The sequence below is a fragment of the Nicotiana tabacum genome, chromosome 9 (assembly GCF_000715075.1).
Source record: "Nicotiana tabacum cultivar K326 chromosome 9, ASM71507v2, whole genome shotgun sequence".
Classification (NCBI taxonomy): domain Eukaryota; kingdom Viridiplantae; phylum Streptophyta; class Magnoliopsida; order Solanales; family Solanaceae; genus Nicotiana; species Nicotiana tabacum.
In genome coordinates, this window is record NC_134088.1 from 41,338,925 (window position 1) to 41,358,125 (window position 19,201).

Sequence of the window (19,201 nt, forward strand, 5' to 3'; positions counted from 1 at the left end):
GAGACAATTGCGGGAGTAGAATGGGTGGACAAGGTTCACTCAAAGTGTGGTAGATGCCAAAAAGTACCTGGTCCGGGAATTTTACGCTAATGAGGCACACATAGAGAAGGGGACCAAAGTGACGAAAGTGAGGAATCTGAAAGTGAGGTTTGACCAGAGCACCTTGAACACATACTTAGGGTTGGAGGATATTGAGTCGGTGCAATACTTGGAAAAGCTGGCTATGGGCGATGTAGCTCGCCCATGGCTAGATGAGATTCTGGCAGCTCTGGGACCACCACCACCATGGATCATAGCAGAGGCTCATATTCAGTGGAACACCCTAAATTTTGAGGCAAAGGGATGGCAGACATTTGTGTGTAGCAGAATAAACCCGTGGTAAAATGAAACAAATCTCCAAATCCCGCAGGCAGTGCTAGTCGCCTCTATCATGGGTGGATTCCCAATCAATGTGGGTGCCGTGATGTCTGCCAACATGTCTTTGGTTGGCAGGAAAAGTGATAGCTCCTACCCATACCCCAACACTATCTTGGAGTACCTTACGGATGCGGGGGTGGAGCCGAGGAATTTTGACACAAAGGTTCGGCAAAGAAGCCTTTCACTTGGTACTCTCTGAAGGGCCCGAGGAACTCGAAGACTAAGGGTCAGCCGACTACTATCGTGGGCCAGTCTGATGAGCCTTCGGTGATAGCGGCAGAGTAAGCAGAGATGCCTTCCCCTCCAGCAGTGCCTTCTACCAGTACAACTGCCATGCCACCATCTCTTTCTTCAGGACCTTTAGCAGCAGTTCCCTCCACCTCGATTTTAAGGTCGATGCCTATGCCCACTCATCCACTATCTGTTCTGCGAGTCTCCTAGACACTGATGAGCATCAACAACTGGATACAGATAGCTACTGCAAAGCTGTCTGACTTATCCAGTGATGTTGTAGCACAGTCATCCACCCCGACACCCCAGCTTCCTCCAACAGTGGAGGACACATTGAAGAAGATCTTGGAAAACCAAACAACCATCATGAACATCTTGGTAGCACATGGATCAGTGATTGAGGAGCTGGGGAAGCAGGTAAAGAAAATGATGAAATCCCAAGCGTCCAAGAAATCAGTTGACAGGTTGAGGAGAGAGGTGACCAAGATAGCAGCAGCTGGTGAGCTTCCATTCGATTTGCTCATAGGGTCAGACCCACGAGCATCAGCAGCTCCAGCAGCACCATCTGTTCTAGTGGCACCAACTGGCTAGTCTGAGGAGCCAGACATGGCTGCTGATACTGCTGAGACGGTGCGATAGATGTTCACCCACCCAGTTACTCCCAGAGCCGAGGATGATGAGATCCAGTTAGAGGAGACTGAGGGCGGTGACGCTGCTATGGACACATCCACATAGAGAGTCCTCTTCACTCTTACCCTACTTTATTCTTATTTTGTTAAGCATTGGGGACAATGCTTACTTTTATTCGGGGGGAGGGTGGAGTTTATTGGATATTTGGATGATTTGACATTTGGTTTGTAATAACTGATAACATTTTCCTTTTTCTTTTTATCATGTGTAGATTCTCCTCTTTCTCTCTCTATTGATGTATATATTTTCTCTTTTCCTCCCTCATTATGTACATTCATTATGCTTGCAGTAGCTTGCTTTGTAGCTTTTTTTGTTTTATTTTCTTATTAGTCAATGCTTAATTCAGTAGCTTCTTTTTAATCTAATAACTTATTTTTAATATAGTAGCTTCTTTTTATGTTTGAGTGGACAATAAGCCTTTGGTTTTCTTAATGCCACGGTTATTTCCAAAGGTAATTTTTGTGTGAACCGGGTGACTCTTCCCAACGATGGATGGCGTGACAACCTTCTTAAGGGATTGAGTCCGTTTTTGGTGTTTAGGTAAGAATAGTAGTAATAAGGAATAAAAAGACCTAATTGAGTCAAGCTCGAAGAGTCAAATATGCTTCACTTGGTACCAACACACTTAACTACGTGCTTATGGTTAGAAACAAGTTTTGTTTTGGAAAGAAATAGCTCTAGTTAGTGACATTGTGACTCCTGTGTTGACTTAGGCAATCATCGAGTGGTTTAGTCGAGCCATAGTGATTTTCAAATCTTGATTATGGTCGTTGTGGGCCCTCGACTCTATTCTTTTTAACAATCCAACTGTGTGAGAGGTGAGATGTTTTTGTTGCAAGTCCAAGTACCCGTGCAAATGGTCTAGAACTTGCCCTGAATGTGTTTCTAGGCAAAATTTTAAGTTTTGCTTGGCTTGAGAAGTGATTGTAGGCTCTCCTTGACCCGCTTGAAAATTTTCATGACCCACCAATATTGTTATCCCTAGTCAACCCATTTGAGCCTAAAACCCTTCTCATTTGATCAACATGTTACAAGCCTTTACCAGTTCTGTCGTGATCCTCTCTTGGAACCCGAGCTTTCCTTAATACTCTTGTGAAATAATTGACTGAAAATGTAAGTTTAGGGGAGAGACGAGGAGTTTGAAAAAGGTATCAAGGCACAAAAAGAGAAAAGAAATGAAGAGAAGAAAAGGCAAGAAAAAGAAAGAAGAACAAAAAGGAAAATGCAAAAAAAAAGTGAATAAGTTGAAGAGTTGAATGGATTACAAAGAATAGTAATGATGCAAGGCATGGAGAAAACAAAGAAGGAGAAAATGAATATCATAACTAAGAAGGACTGAAGCTAAGTCTCTCCAATCCCCCTATGGAAAGAAAATGTTCAAAAAGTTGGCAAAGCATGAACCGATAAGAGAAAATAAAGTGCTTAAGGAAAGATGAACCCATTCTATCATAGCATATCCAACCTTAGTCCAAAAGCCTTCATTGCATTCCGAAAAATCCCAATGTGATTTCAAGCCGTGCGAGCTTACATTAGTGGTGATTTACATGAGGGGCAAGCCTATGGTACTTAAAGCCGTACTTGTGACATTCTTTTGAGAGAGATGAGCGAACCTTTCACAAATCTTTGAATTGAGTGCTACATTCTTAAGTGAGATAAGCAAACGGGGAGTAGAAGAGGAGGAGTTTGGGATCCACAATGACCTATATGAAAGAGTGAGCATCCTTGATGAATTAAGTCAACTCTTGATGCTCAAGTGTCACATTAGAACTATTTGTGCTTAAAAGTTTAACCCATTGCCTTGTTAATAATTCATAAGTGTGTGGATAATTGTTAGTCCTAATTAATGTTTGATTGATGCATTTTTTTTTTCTGATTAGCTGGAATAGCTCTTAACTTGTGGAGGTGGGAATTACCTTATTTTCTTGAGGACAAGCAAAAGCTTAAGTTTGGGGGAGTTGATGAGTGGGGATATTTGCTACTTATTGGCACCTTTTTGCTTTCGTTTTAGTCCAAAAGCATTTAATTGTGTTCCCAAAAACTGATGAAATATGCTTTAATTGCAGGAATGGTGGAAAATGAGCCTAAAAGATGAAATTCAACTCAAGAAGGAGTAATCTGAACCAAGGACAAAAACAGGCATAGAAGCTCTAAAGTGCGGACAGCAGATTATCATCTGCGGTGGCAGATTGTGCAGAAGAACTTGTCAGAGATCTATGAGAAGTGCGGTCCGCACATGAGATGTGCAGCCGTATAAGCAAGGCAAGACCGGAAGCTCAGATAATATGCATATCAAGTTCAACGGAAGTGCGGACCGCACAATTATTGTGCGGCCGTAGAAGATCAGCTATACGGCCGCAATTGCATTTGTGCGGTCCATAGAAGATCTATGTGCGGCCGCACTCAAAAATGTGTGGACCGCATAAAGAGAGAGATGCGGTCGTGGCTCAGAATTGTGCGGCCGCAAGAGTCCAATCCCGACAAGCTGAAACAAAGTGCGGACCGCACATGGAATTGTGCGGCCGCAGAACCTCCAAAAGGGCATTTTTGTCCGAAAATTCCAGCACTATAAATAGAAGAGATTCACTTTTTAAGGTTAAGTTTTGACATCAGTAGCTACAGTAGACGTCTCCTTTTACTCTTTTTAGTAGTTTTTGCCATTTTGAGCTTTTTGAACATTGATTTCATCATTTTAATTATCAATATGGGTTTAATTATCACTTCTTCTTCTTTCTCTTCCAATTTAAGCATGAGTAGCTAGATTCTCACTAGGGTTGTGACCCAACCCTAGTGTGTGAATTTAATGGGTGTTTGATTTATTGTTTGTTTATGGTTGGGTATTGATTATCTAGCCTAGTTCTTGCTTTATATTGAAGAATTAATGGTTGCAAACATTATTTCATGCCTATTTGACTTGCTCTCTACTTGAAAAAGAGAGATTTAGTCTAGAAAAACTTGGCTAGCAAGAAATTAGGTCAATCGAGAGATTGATAAGCCCAATTAAAGGGTTGAACCTAGAGATAGTAATTTGAGTTTATTATCAATTGCTTTGTTCAATACCTATTTGGACTTGAGAAAGCCAAATTGGGCAAAATCACTCTTTGACCGAGAGGTATCGGGTGAGTACTTGAGTGTTGATAGCTATCATATACCCTGACCAATAAAATAAGTTTTAAGGCTTACAACCCATTAAGTGAACACCTAGGTGAAGGTCATAGCCCTAGGCCTTTTATATTATTTGAAAAACAACCAAAAATAATTTCCTAGTTTAAATTCTTAGTTTGTAATCTTAGTTTAAATTAGACCTAGAAACAACCCAAGTTTGTGGAAGTGCAATTTGAGATAATTCAAGCTCATACACTATAATATATATCCCTAAGACACCATTCATAGCTCCCTATGAAAAATCGACCCCGACTCCTTGTTGGGTATTACTAATTCATCGACTGTTTTCATATCCTCAAATAGAGGAGTGAAATTGGATGAGATCACGGCCTCGCACCTTCGGCCAATCCCTCGCAGGTGCGATTGCACCAGAACCTGCAATCCTTCAGCCATTTCTCTAAGTCCAAACATGACCCGCAACTTATCTGAATCACACCTGAGGCCCACGGGTTCCCATCCAAACATACCAACAAGTCCTAAAATACGATACGAATTTTCTCGAAGCCTCAAATACATCAAACAACACCAAAACCACGAATCGCAACCCAATTCAAGCCTATGAAACTAATGAACTTTCAACTTCTAAAACTCATGCCGAACTATATCAAATCAACTTTGAATGGCCTCAAATTTTGCATGCTAGTCCCAAATGACACAATGGACCTATTCCAACTCTCGAAACCGAAATCCAAACACGATATCAACAAAGTCAACTCCCGGCCAAACCTCTCAACCTTCCAAACCTTCAACTTTCCTACTTTCGCCAAAAAGCATCAAATCAACCTACGGACCTCCAAATCAATATCCGGACATGTGCCTAAGTTCAAAATCACTATACGAAGCTATTGGAACCATCAATATACAACTCCAGAGTCATCTACATAAAATTCGAACTCCGGTCAGCTCTTTCAACTTAAGCTTTCAACCGTGAGACTAAGTGTCCCAATTCATTCCGAAACTTTTTGAAACCAATCCAACCATCCCGGTAAGTCACATAACCACCAACGAACATATAAGATGCAAAAAATAGGAGAATGGGGCTGTAATACACAAAACGACTGACTGAGTCATTACATGTGTCATCTTCTTCTTGCACATTAAAAGTGCCGATCATATCACTGGTTTCAAATTGTGCAATTTCAGATGAAACTGTAGCAACATCAAACACCGGAGGTGCTTGCATTTATAGTATTTTCAGCAAACGACACACATAGTGGGAGTGTTGTCATCCCTACACTTGATTGTTTCAATTCCATGCAAATACTAACGCTCATATCGCTACAAATTGTAATTGGCGGATATCCTTGAGCAGCATCATACTGAATAACTATTGTGCTATTGTCCTTCTGTAGGTGCTTTGCAATCTCTCTGAGAAGTTGTTCAAATTTCCAACAAGTTTTTATTAGAATTGAATCAACATGAAAGTTTATGAAATTATGGTTATCATCCCATTCTTCGTTGTGCTGCAACAAAATTGGTATATTTTCCATGGTTTTACAGAGTCTCAACTTAGATTATCAAACTAAACTGCTTTTATCTCAAAAATCGAATCTCAACAGAGCTATGATTCAAACCTCCAGTATCCAGATCTCTAGACTAAGAACATAATTTTAAATTAAAAATTCAGAAGTTTGAGCGCTAAACTTCTCTAATCTCCAAAATCAAAATCTGAACAACACGATGCGAATTTGAGCAACAAAAGTTTCAACATCTTTGAACTCAAATCAGTTGCTATGATTCGAACCAATTGAAAATATTTTTGCTTCAACAGAATTTGAGTGGAAAAAAGTCAGATTTTCATCTGCTATCATTCTGTTTTGGATCGCGATCTTCGAACCTTCAACAACAATTCTGTGATCTACAGCATTTGCTAGAGTAATCTCAGTTTTTTTGTGCGCTAATTGTTTGTGAAATTCTGTCAAAATTTGAGCTTCTCTTCCATTTTTATAGTTAGGGCATTAGGTGTTGATCGTTATTTTGGAGTTCCGCGTCTTTTAGCTTAAGAGCCCACTTAGGCAAAATGCCAAAAACTGCTTATTTTAAAAAGTACTTTTTTTCAGAAGTGCTTTTTTCAAAAGTACTTTTGAAAAATAATAGTTTGTATTTGATCAATTCATCTAAAAAGTACTTTTTGTAATATTTAGTAAACAAATTATTTTGGCAAATCTTTCTAAAAAGTACTTTTGAGTGTCAAATTACCAAAAAGGATAGTACCAAAGTCTTATAATTATTTTAAAGAGAAAAATGAACATAAATATTTATCTGAAGAGACTTTTATTATTTTTTATTTTCTTTAATTAAAATATAAAACATAAAGTAAACATACATATTAAATATTTAAATCATTATAATATATATAGTTATACCAAAGTATATAATATTTTTTTAAAAAAAATAACTTTCTATTTAACCAAAAAAGTTCATTACAAACCAGGAGTTGCAGACCAATTCCTTTACTATGTATGACAACTTAGTACTCTACTATCTTCTACTGACCAGTACAAGATTTTGCTGCCATATATATCCTATACACATCCTATTGACTATGCAAGTTTGCAGAATCAAAACTACATTGGACTGTCACGCCCCAAACTCGGAAAGCACAACCGGCGCCCAACCGAGTAAACCCGGTCAAGCAAGCATGTTAGACGTTTTTTACCCAACGCACCCATGATCAAAAGAAGACATAATTTCGTTAATTAGATAGTAGGGAGATCATGTACACAATACTAAATCATTTCATTAGTTACTTCACTTTTAAGCCTTAAAATACACATATTCTTATAGTTTGAGTGGAACAAGTAATCAAAACACAACATAACTTGTTTGACTTTTCTAGCACCCATGTACAACCCACATAGTATCTACGGAGCCTCTAAAAGATACAAAAGAGTGTTATGATAGTGTCGGCAACAAGGCCCCGACTGTACCTCGAGACGTGATAATAATATGAACAAAAGATACAATACGTGACCCCGGGATGAAGTGGGGCTCACCAAGTCTGCTGGGAAGAGGATGTACCACTATCGCTGATCAACACTGCCTGCTATGGAACCACCTGCATCCATTTAAAGATGCAGCACCCCCGGTAAAAGGGACGTTAGTACTGTCGAATAGTACTAGTATGTAAAACTAAACACCATCTCAATAGAATGAATAATAATACAAGGGAGAACGGTCAAAAATTTAATAAGAGCTTTAAATAATACTAAAGCATCAAGTTAAGGATCACATAAGTTTTCAAGTCAGTTTCCATGTTATTAGGTTGGGTGATCTTTATTGCCGATATACCATAATTCACAATACCACCGTATTCTTACACGAAGTCCGATCACGACCTGATCGGCTAGGTCGTCTCATTTGAGACATCTACCATAACCACAATTTCATTATAATTTCCAGCACAGTCACCACCATGTGTGCGGCATGGCATCCAATCACGGCCCGATCGGCTAGGCCGTCTCACCCGAGACATTACCTTTTTCAGTCAATCATCTCACATCATACTTCTTTTATATCCTTTCGATTCATTGGCACTAGTGGCCACAGTTATAGAGTCATTCTTGGCACTTGGCCGTATTTCATAATTCTAGTTCCCATTTCCGCATTCAAACATCATTATCATTATCTACAACAATAAGGCTTCCCATTCAAGACATTAAATTCAAATATGAGCAATTTGGGAATCTTAAGCACATAGAGGCTTTTCATACAATTTGGCATGACAACCTTTATTTCGATCTTGACTTAAAGTCTTAATATTTTTAACACATATTCCATATTTTGAACACATCCTCAATGATAAGGTGATATGATGAAGCATTTACAATACATATTGAGCATATATCCTTCAACACAAGCACATTCAGAATAGCCAATTCTATTATGATCAATTTGGGACTTACACCTATTACATGAACCCCGTGGGATTCGATTCTAATAAGAAGGGGGTTTAGCCAACATACCTCAATTGAGCTTCCTTTAAACTCTAAAATGTCTCGGAATTCTTAGTAACTTCGATCTATTTTAGAAATATAACAAGTTGGACCAAAGTTAGGAAGATGGTCATGATTCTAGCTCATTTGAGCACATTATCAAACACTAGGTGTGCATTAATATTTTTAAGGCACTTTTGTGAAAGATTCCATCATTCCCTAACCCATTCTCTACCATTTGTATTTCACAACCTTCCCACATTCTTTGACAACACATGCATGCAAGATAACAACACACCACACCCAAGAATAGTCTTTCTAATTATCCCATTTTTTTTGTAAATTTTTGAAATTGAGAGCTAGGACATAGATTCTTACCTTTAGGATGAAGACTTTATTTGTTAATCCTCAATTATTGAGCAAGAATTGATGGATAATAGTTTGAAGGTTACTCCCCCACACTAAGCACTCTTTCTCACTCTAAAAGTATCAGAAATTTGCTCAAATTTGACTATGGCATTTGTTTTATCAAAGTAGGGTCGGGTTAAAAATGAAGCCGTGGGATAGGATTTGCGGTCGCACATGCGACCACATAATTATTCTGCGGTCCGTGAAATGACCGCATTAAATGGCCTTCAGAGTTGGGCTGGCCTGCTTCACTCTACGGCCATTATGCGGCCTGCAGACCTGTTCTGCGGTCGCATAATGCGCCGCAAAACCTCCCTCTGAAAAATTCCAAGGCTGATTGTGTGACAAAAGTGCGGCCCGCGAAATGGTTGTGCGGTCGCATAACTGGCCGCGAAATTGTCATAAAAAATGGCCCAAGTAGCTGCTTCACTCTGCGGCCATTCTGCGGCCCGCAGTGTGATTATGCGGCCGCATAATGGGCCGCGAAAATGACTAATTCTGCAAAATAGTTTCCTTCAACTCCCCAGCATACTGTTCAATCCAAAAATTTCGAACCCCGATTTTTAGGAAATATTTTTTGGGGCCTTACATCCTCCCCCACTTAAGATTATTTGTCCTCGAATGAGGATCAAGGCTCACTATTATCATCCTATGCAATTGAGTTTTCATACCACACACCAGCAGCTCCAAATTTGACTAACTCCCTGATTTTTCACAAATTTTGCTAGAGTTTCCTCTGTAACTAGGCCTATCCACCTGTTAGAGAGCCCCAGAAACACATCCTCAAAACATATATATAATCCAATGACGTAATATAACTCATAACAACACTAATCGTGGCCTCACATACAATATATTTAGAAAGAAGCACATTTACATTAACTGAACAAGTGATACATGAATCCATAGGTGACAGTTTTATAGAAATGTTACATAGCTTATACAAATAAGTAAGGATACTTCTTTTACATCTCTTCCTCGGCCTCCCAAGTAGCCTCTTCAACTTGCTGGTTTCGCCACAACACCTTCACGGAGGCAATTTCTTTATTCCTCAACTTTCGGACTTGCCTATCAAGAATGGCAACTGGAATTTCTTCATATGACAGTTCTCCATTAACCTCAATGGTCTCAACCGGCACAATAGCTGACGGATCTCCAACTACCTTCTTCAACATAGACACATGGAATACCGGGTGCACTAATGACATCTCGGTTAGTAGCTCAAGCTTGTACGCCACCTGACCAATCCTCTAAATGATTTTGAACGGCCCGACATACCTCAAACTCAATTTCCCTTTCTTTCCAAACCGTATTATACCCTTCATGGGGAAACCTTCAAGAATACCCAATCATCTTCCTTGAACTCTAAGTCTCTGCGACGAACATCCGAATAGGATTTTTGATGACTCTGAGCACTTTTCAATCGCTCCTTAATGATTTTAATCTTTTTCATAGCCTGATGCACCAGATCTGGTTCTATCAACTCAGCTTCCCCAATCTCGAACCACCTAATAGGAGATCTACATCTCGTACCATATAATGCCTCAAATGGTGCCATCTGTATACTAGCATGAAAGTTGTTGTTATAAGCAAACTCTATGAGTCGCAAATGATCATCCCAACTACCCTTGAAGTCAAGAACACAAGCACGCAACATGTCCTCAAGTGTCTGAATGGTTCGCTCTGTCTGCCCGTCGGTCTGTGGATGGAAGGTTGTACTAAGATTCACCTGAGTACACAAATCTTGCTAAAATGTCTTCCAAACATTTTGCCGTGAACTGAGCCCTTCAATCGAAAATGATAGAAACTGGAGTACCATGTAGCCTGACTATTTCCTTGATATACAACTGAGCATATTATTCTGCTGTGTCGGTTTAACTGACAAGAAGTGTGCTGATTTCGTGAGCAGATCCACAATCACCCAAATTGAGTCAAACTTGCGCGGAGTGCGTGTTAATCCTACCACAAAATCCATATTAATCATTTCCCACTTCCATATTGGAATTTCTATGTTCGGTGCCAACCCACCAGGTCGCTGGTATTCGGCCTTCACTTGCTGACAATTCGGACATCTTGCCACAAAGTCCGCCACATTCCTTTTCATGTCACTCCACCAATAGACTTCCTTGAGATCATGATACATCTTCGTAGAACCCGGGTGCACGGAATACCTAGAAGTGTGAGCCTCGATCATGATTCTTTTCCAGAGACCATCTACATTTGGAACACATAGCCGCCCTTAGTACCTTAGTGTACCATCATCCATGCCAAGAGTAAAAGCCATAGTTTTATGTTTTTGAATCCCCTCCTTCAGTTGTACCAACAATGGATCGTCGTATTGCTTCTTTTTGACATCCACGTCAAGCAATGATTCAGCCCTATTTTGCAGAATTACCCCTCATTCACTAGAGTGTGCAAGACAAACTCCCAAGCTAGCTAACTGGTGAACCTCCTTGGCCAACAGCCTTCGACATGCCTCCAAGTGAGCCAAACTACCCATAGATTTTCGGCTAAGCGCATCCGCCACATTATTGGCTTTCCCCGGGTGATATAGAATAACGATGTCGTAATCCTTGAGTAACTCAAGCCATCTTCTCTACCTCAGATTCAGCTCTTTTTGTTTGAAAATATATTTTAAGACTCTTGTGGTCCTTGAATACATCCACATGGACCCCATACAAATAATGACACCAATTTTCAATGCAAAAATCACCGCCGCAAGTTCCAAGTCATGTGTTGGATAGTTCTTCTCATGATTCTTGAGTTGCCTAGAAGTATAAGTTATAACTTGCCGTGTTGCATTAACACACACCCAAGCCCGATCCTTGAAGCATCGTAATATACCACAAACCCATATGTACCCTCTAGCAGGGTCAACACCGGCGTCGTAGTCAATCTTGATTTCAACTCCTAGAAGCTCCTTTCACAAGCATCGGACCATTGGAAATTAACCGCTTTTTGAGTAAATTTAGTCAACAGAGAGGCAAGAGTAGAGAACCCCTCCACAAACTTCTTGTAATACCCAGCTAAGCCCAAGAAACTGCGAATCTCGGTTGGCATTGTAGGTCTAGGCCAATTCTTCACCGCTGCAATCTTTTGAGGGTCAACCTTAATTCTTTCTCGGGAGACAACATGACCCAAGAATGTGACAGACTCGAGGCAAAATTCACATTTTGAAAATTTCGTGTACAATTGGTGCTGATGAAGAGTCTGCAAAACTGCCCTGAGATGATCGACACGGTCCTCTCGACCTCGTGAATACACAAGGATATCGTCAATGAATACTATCACAAAGGAATTTAGAAAAGGCTTTAAAACCCGATTCATAAGATCCATGAAAGCCGCCGGGGCATTTGTTAGCCCAAAAGACATTACCAGAAATTCAAAGTGCCCATACCGGGTCCTAAAATCTATTTTCGGAATATCCTACTCCCTGATCTTCAATTGGTGGTACCCGGACCGTAAATCAATTTTAGAGAAGTACCTAGCGCCCTGTAACTGATCAAACAAATCATCTATTCTTGGTAATGGGTATTTATTTTTTATTGTGACTTTATTGAGCTGCCGGTAGTCAATACACATCCTCAGTGATCCATCTTTCTTCCTCACAAATAGAATCAGTGCGCCCCATGGTGACACACTCGGTCGGATGAAACTCTTCTCTAACAAATCCTTCAATTATTCCTTTAGCTCCATCAATTCTGTTAGTGCCATCCTGTAGGGCGGAATAGATATAGGCTGCGTGCCTGGCATCACATCAACCCCAAAATCAATCTCCCTGTCTGGAAAAATCCCAAGGAGATCATCAGGGAAGACCTCTGGAAATTCATTCACAACTGGCACAGACTCAAGTGTAGGCGCCTCAGCATCGGTGTCCGTAACCCGGACCAAATGATAGATACACCCCTTATTAATCATCTTCGTGGCTTTAAGGTAAGAAATAAACCTATCTTTTGGCATTACATTGTCCCCCTTCCACTGAACAACTGGCTCATTTGGAAATTCAAACCTCACAGTCCTAGTTCGGCAATCGAGCTTGGCAAAACATGAATAAAGCCAATTCATTCACATAATTATATCAAAATCGACCATCCCTAATTCAATGAGATCGTCCATGGTGTCCCGACCATGCACTGTGATAACACAACCCTTATAAACCCGTGTGGACATAATAGACTCGCCAATCGGAGTAGATACAGAGAATGGATCAGGAAGCTGTTCTGGTTCTATCCTAAATTCCATAGCAACATAAGGAGTAACATAGGACAAGGTGGAACCGGGATCAATAAGAGCATATACATCATGAGATTGGACCGTCAATATACCTGTGACAACATCTGGAGAAGCCTCTGCACTCTGGCGATCACTCATAGCATAGAAACGGCTAGGTCCTCCTGAACTCTGTGCACCACCCCTAACTGCACCACGCCCTGCTGGTGCTGGAGTGCCTCGAGCTGGAGGGGTGCTGAAGATGTAGCAACTGCCCTACCCACACCCTGGCGGGATGAACGACACTCCCTCTGAATATGACCCCTCAATCTGCACCGGTAACATATAGGTAGGTCCATGTAGCATATACCCAAGTACATCTTCCCACACTTGGGGCATGGGGGCCTCCGCTGCTACTGGAATCTCCCTCCTGATCGGCCCTGCTAGTAGGGCCCCTTGCTATCCTGATTGGGCCTGAAATGACTCCCTACTGTTGATTGGGCCCTGCTGGCGGTGCACTGGCTGAAGACTGGGATGGCCCTGATGACCCTCCCCTAAACGATGATCTTCCCCCACCAAATGACTCCCCACAGTTGCCCGCGGACCGGGCCTTGCTGGTACCCTCTCGCTCCATTATGTTCTTCAACTTACGGTTCTCTGTAGCTTGAGAAAACGCTACCATCTTCCCATATTTCATATCTAAATTCAAGGCAGCTGTAGCGGCCTCATTGATAACCAAGGGGCTAAGGCCCTGCACAAAACGGTGCACTCTAGCCTCCAGAGTAGGCAACATGAGAATGGCATATTTAGACAGACGCGTGAACTCCATGTGGTACTCCCACACACTCTTACTTCCTTGCTTAAGGTTCTCAAACTCTGCGGCACGATATGCCCTAGTCTCGGCCGGCAAGAAATAGTCCATAAAAGCGTCAGCAAACTCACTCTACCTCGTTGGAGGGCTCTCCTCCTCCCGAGAGTCCTCTCACAGCTCAAACCAAGAATAGGCCACCCCTTTCAGGCGATATGCGGCTAACTCCACTCCCTCCGTCTCAGTAGCGCGCATAACCTAGAGAGTCTTATGCATCTTATTAATGAAGTCCTGTGGGTCCTCCTCAGGATTAGCACCTGTGAACACCGGAGGATCCAACTGAAGAAACATGTTCACATTGGAACCACTAGAATCCCCTTGTTGGCTGGAAGAAGTGGGTGAAACATTTGATCTCTGGGCTTGAGAAGCCACTATCTGTGTCAGCATCTGGATAGCTCCCATAAGATTCCCGTCAGAAATACCAGAACCGGAAGCTGGGGCTGGAGGTGGAACCAGAATATCAGTTGGAAGAACCGCTGCACCCTCAGTAGGTGCAGGAACTGGTGTGGCCTGGTCAGGTGTAGTGGAATCAGGCAATGTAGCAGTCGGGGGACTATTTTCACCCCTCGGGTATTCACCTGCATCACCAAATAAAGGGTCAACTGCCAATCCTAAGGCGACATTGGCTCCTTGGCCAGTTCTTACTCTCTTCTTGGGTGCCATGTACTGAAAGCTAAAGGAATGCACGAGTTAGAGGAGGAACAGTTTCATAATCAGTTTTATCGCACGATCCACAATATCAAAGAAGGGTATTATTCCTAAATATCCAAGTAGCCCCCAACTTATAGATGTGGTCGACAATACACCGATAAGGAGGACTCTACTAGACACGGCTCCGAGACATCCTAGGACACTTTAAAACCTTAGGCTCTGATACCAATTTTGTCATGCCCCAAACTCGGAAAGCGCGACCGACGCCCAACCGAGTAAATCCGTTCAAGCAAGCCTGTTAGATGCTTTCTACCCAGTGCACCCATGATCAAGAGAAGACATAATTTTGTTAATTAGACAGTAGGGAGATCATGTACACAATACTAAATCATTTCATTAGTTACTTCACTTTTAAGTCTCAAAATACATATATTCTTATAGTTTGAGTGGAACAAGTGATCAAAACACAGCATAACTTGTTTGACTTTTCTAGCACCCATGTACAACCCACACTCTACGGAGCCTCTAAAAGATACAAAAGAGTATTTTGATAGTGCCGACAATAAGGCCTCGACTATACCTCGAGACGTGATAATAATATGAACAAAAGATACAACACGTGACCCCGAGATGAAGTGGGGCTCACCAACTCTGCTGGGAAGAGGTTGTACCACTATCGCTGATCAACACTGCCTGCTATAGAACCACCTGCATCCATTTAAAGATGCAGCGCCCCCGAAAAAGGAGACGTTAGTACTGTCGAATAGTACTAGTATGTAAAACTAAACACCATCTCAATAGAATAAATAATAATACAAGGGGGAACAATCAAGAATTCAATAAGAGCTTCAAATAATACTAAAACATCAAGTTAAGGATCACATAAGTTTTCAAGTCAATTTCCATGTTATTAGATTGGGTGATCTTTAGTGACGATATACCATAATTCACAATACCACTGTATTCTTACACGGAGTCCGATCACGACCCGATCGGCTAGGTCGTCTCATTTGAGACATTAACCATAACCACAATTTCATTATAATTTCAAGCACAGTCACCACCATGTGTGCGGCATGGCATCCGATCACGGCCCGATCGGCTAGGGCGTCTCACCCGAGACATTAACTTTTTCAGTCAATCATCTCACATCATACTTCTTTCACATCCTTTCGATTCATTGGCACTAGTGGCTACAATAATAGAGTCATTCTTGGCACTTGGCCATATTTTATAATTCTAGTTCCCCTTTCCGCATTCAAACATCATTATCATTATCAACAACAATAAGGATTCCCATTCAAGACATTAAATTCATATATGAGCAATTTGAGAATCTTAGGCACATAGAGGCTTTTCATACAATTTGGCATAACAATCTTTATTTCGATCTTGACTTGAAGTCTTAATATTTTGAACACATATTCCATATTTTGAACACATCCTCAATGATAAGGTGATATAATGAAGTATTTACAATACATATTGAGCATATATCCTTCAATACAAGCACATTCAGAATAGCCAATTTTATTATGATCAATTTGGGACTTACACCTATTACATGAACACCGTGAGATTCGATTCTAATAAGAAAGGGGTTTAGCCAACATACCTCAATTTAGATTCCTTTAAACTCTAAAACATTCCGGAATTCTTAGAAACTTCGATCTATTTTAGAAATATAACAAGTTGGACCAAAGTTAGGAAGATGGTCATGATTCTAGCTCATTTGAGCACATTATCAAACACTAGGTGTGCATTAATATTTTTAAGGACCTTTTATGAAAGATTCCACCATTCCCCAACCCATTCTCTACCATTTTTAGCTCACAACCTTCCAACATTCTTTGATAACACATGCATGCAAGATAACAACACCCCACACCCAAGAATTGTCTTTTTAATTATCCCATTTTTTTGTACATTTTCGAAATTGAGAGCTAGGACATAGATTCTTACTTTTAGGATGAAGACTTTCTTTGTTAATCCTCAATGATTGAGCAATAATTGATGGATAATAGGTTGAAGGTTACTCCCCCATACTAAGCACTCCTTCTCACTCTAAAAGTATCAGAAATTTGCTCAAATTTGACTATGGCATTTATTTTATCAAAGTAGGGTCGGGTTAAAAATGAAGCCTTGGGATAGGATCTGCGGTGCGATCGCATATTGATTCTGTGGTCCGCTAAATGATCGAGAAAAATGGCCTTCGGAACTAGGCTGGCCTGCTTCACTCTACGGCCGTTATGCGACCTGCAGACCTATTATGCGGTCGCATAATGCGCCGTAGAACCTCCCTCTACAAAAATTCCAAGGCTGATTGTGCGACAAAAGTACGGCCCGCGAAATAGTTGTGCAGTCGCATAACTGGTCGCGTAAATGTCATCAAAAATGGCCCAAGTAGCTGCTTCACTCTACGACCATTCTGCAGCCCACGGAGTGATTATGCGGCCGCATAATGGGCCGCGGAAATGCCTAACTTTGTAAAATATTTTCCTTCAACTACCCAGCGCACTGTTTAATCCAAAAAATCCGAACCCCGACTTTTAGAAAATATTTTACGGGGCCTTACATGGACAGAACATAGAAACTAAAATAATACTATGGAAACCAGTTCAATGCCTCCAAGTGCTTCTGCCAGCTGGGGTATAAATTTCCTTTGATGTGTATGTGGATTGAAATCTCTCTACAAATTCTATACGGGGATGAGCTGCCACTCTGAAATCTGATCTTGTTCCTATCTCTCCATATACAATATACCATCCAAAGACAGCTGAGACAATTATCCCATAGTCTTTCTTCTTCCTGGCACATGTGGACACCCATTTTACCTCTTCCTGCCATGTAGTTATTTGCTTGGGACATCCAAGCCAAGTCAATAGACTTTGTCAAATATTCTTTGTGTTACCATAACCAAAGAATAAATGCTCGAACTATTCATCATCTTGCCCACAGAAAACACAAGCTTGGGGTACTTGAATACCAAACTTCTGTAGCCTCTCGACAGTAGGTAACCTACCTTGTACAACCAGCCATAAATTGAATTTGTATCTAGGATGTAAATGTGGTTGTAAGGTTAGGCTCTTCCAGTGCACCTTTTGGAATTGAGGAATCTGCAGCTGATATAGCTTCTTGATGCCGAATCTTCCATCAGTGCATTGCAATTGCACCAGTCTTGAAGTCAGGCCACCTTGTAAGGTAGGTAGATCAAGAATAAGTTTCCTGAGCTCAAGGATTTTCCTCAAAACCCAGGTTGCATTCTTGTGTATGGACATATTATCCACAATCTGGTGCTTAATGTAATAAGCATGAATCTATCTGATCTAGAGGCAGTCTTTCTTCTTTGTGATAGACCATAGTGTTTTGCCACAACTGCTTTATTCCAGTTGTATAGATTTATACAATTCAGACCCCCAGCTCCTTGTGGCATACATATCTTCTCCCTGGACACCAATGCTTTCCTAGAGATATCTGCTTTGCATGTCCATAGGAATGTCCTGCATGTGGCTTTAATCATTTTCAGCACCTTCTTTGGCAATAGGAAGATTTGTGCCCAGTAGGATTGTACTCCAAAGATCACAGATTTGATAAGTTGCAATCTTCCTGAATATGACAACAACTTTGATATCCAACAATTTATTCTGGCAGTGATCTTTTCTACCAGTGGCCAGCATTAGAGAATAGACAGCTTCCTAGATGCTAGTGGCACACAAAGGTATCTACATATATAGTTATACCAAAGTATATAATATTATCTAGTATAATTATTTATTGTTACACACATCATTCAGTATGAATTTAGAAGTCTGTTCCACAAATTACTATATATTGATAATCTACCATGAAATAATAAGCAAAGTCACTCACACATGATAATATTTATCAACAATTTTATCTCTAATTCTATCACACAAAGCCTTCATATTAGTAGAAGACTTGCCTTGCTTTTCGAAAGGAATACCAGAAGGCCCTTATCCTCCCTCAATATCTGCACTAATATCTTCATTAGCATAATAGTTGAATTCTTTATCGGTAGAAAAATATCGCCGGATGAAATTATATATAGACATGGTAGTTGTAACAAGATGATTCTGAGTGTCAAACTTGAAAGATGACATTGAGCATAAAATAGAAATAATTTTAAATATATAAAAAAATATTATTTTTGTAAAAAAAAATAGTTAGGTATGTTTAAATTCAAATTCAAAAAGAGTAACTAAGTATTAACAACACATAATGTATAATTTAATTTTTTAAAAATTTAAGGTAAAAAAAAAACTAAGTATTACCTAACCTAACTAACTTTGTCCTAAATTACCAAGTGACCTATTGTGAGACTGTCACTTAGCTAAATGTGGAGACTTTTTCTTCTTTTTTTAATAATATATAGATTATGCGATGCAATTATACATTTATTACCTATTTGTAGGTAATTTTCACAAATTAGATTTGATAACTGTTTTAAAGATTCGGGAACTAATACCCTATAACAGAAGAAATTATAAATGATTATTTCTAGGAAGAGAATTGATAATCCAAAGAAGGATGTAGATAATTTGCTTTAGTGTGAAAAAAGAAGAAGATAATTTGGAAAGTTACAAGACATTACACAAAGAAAAAATCAAAA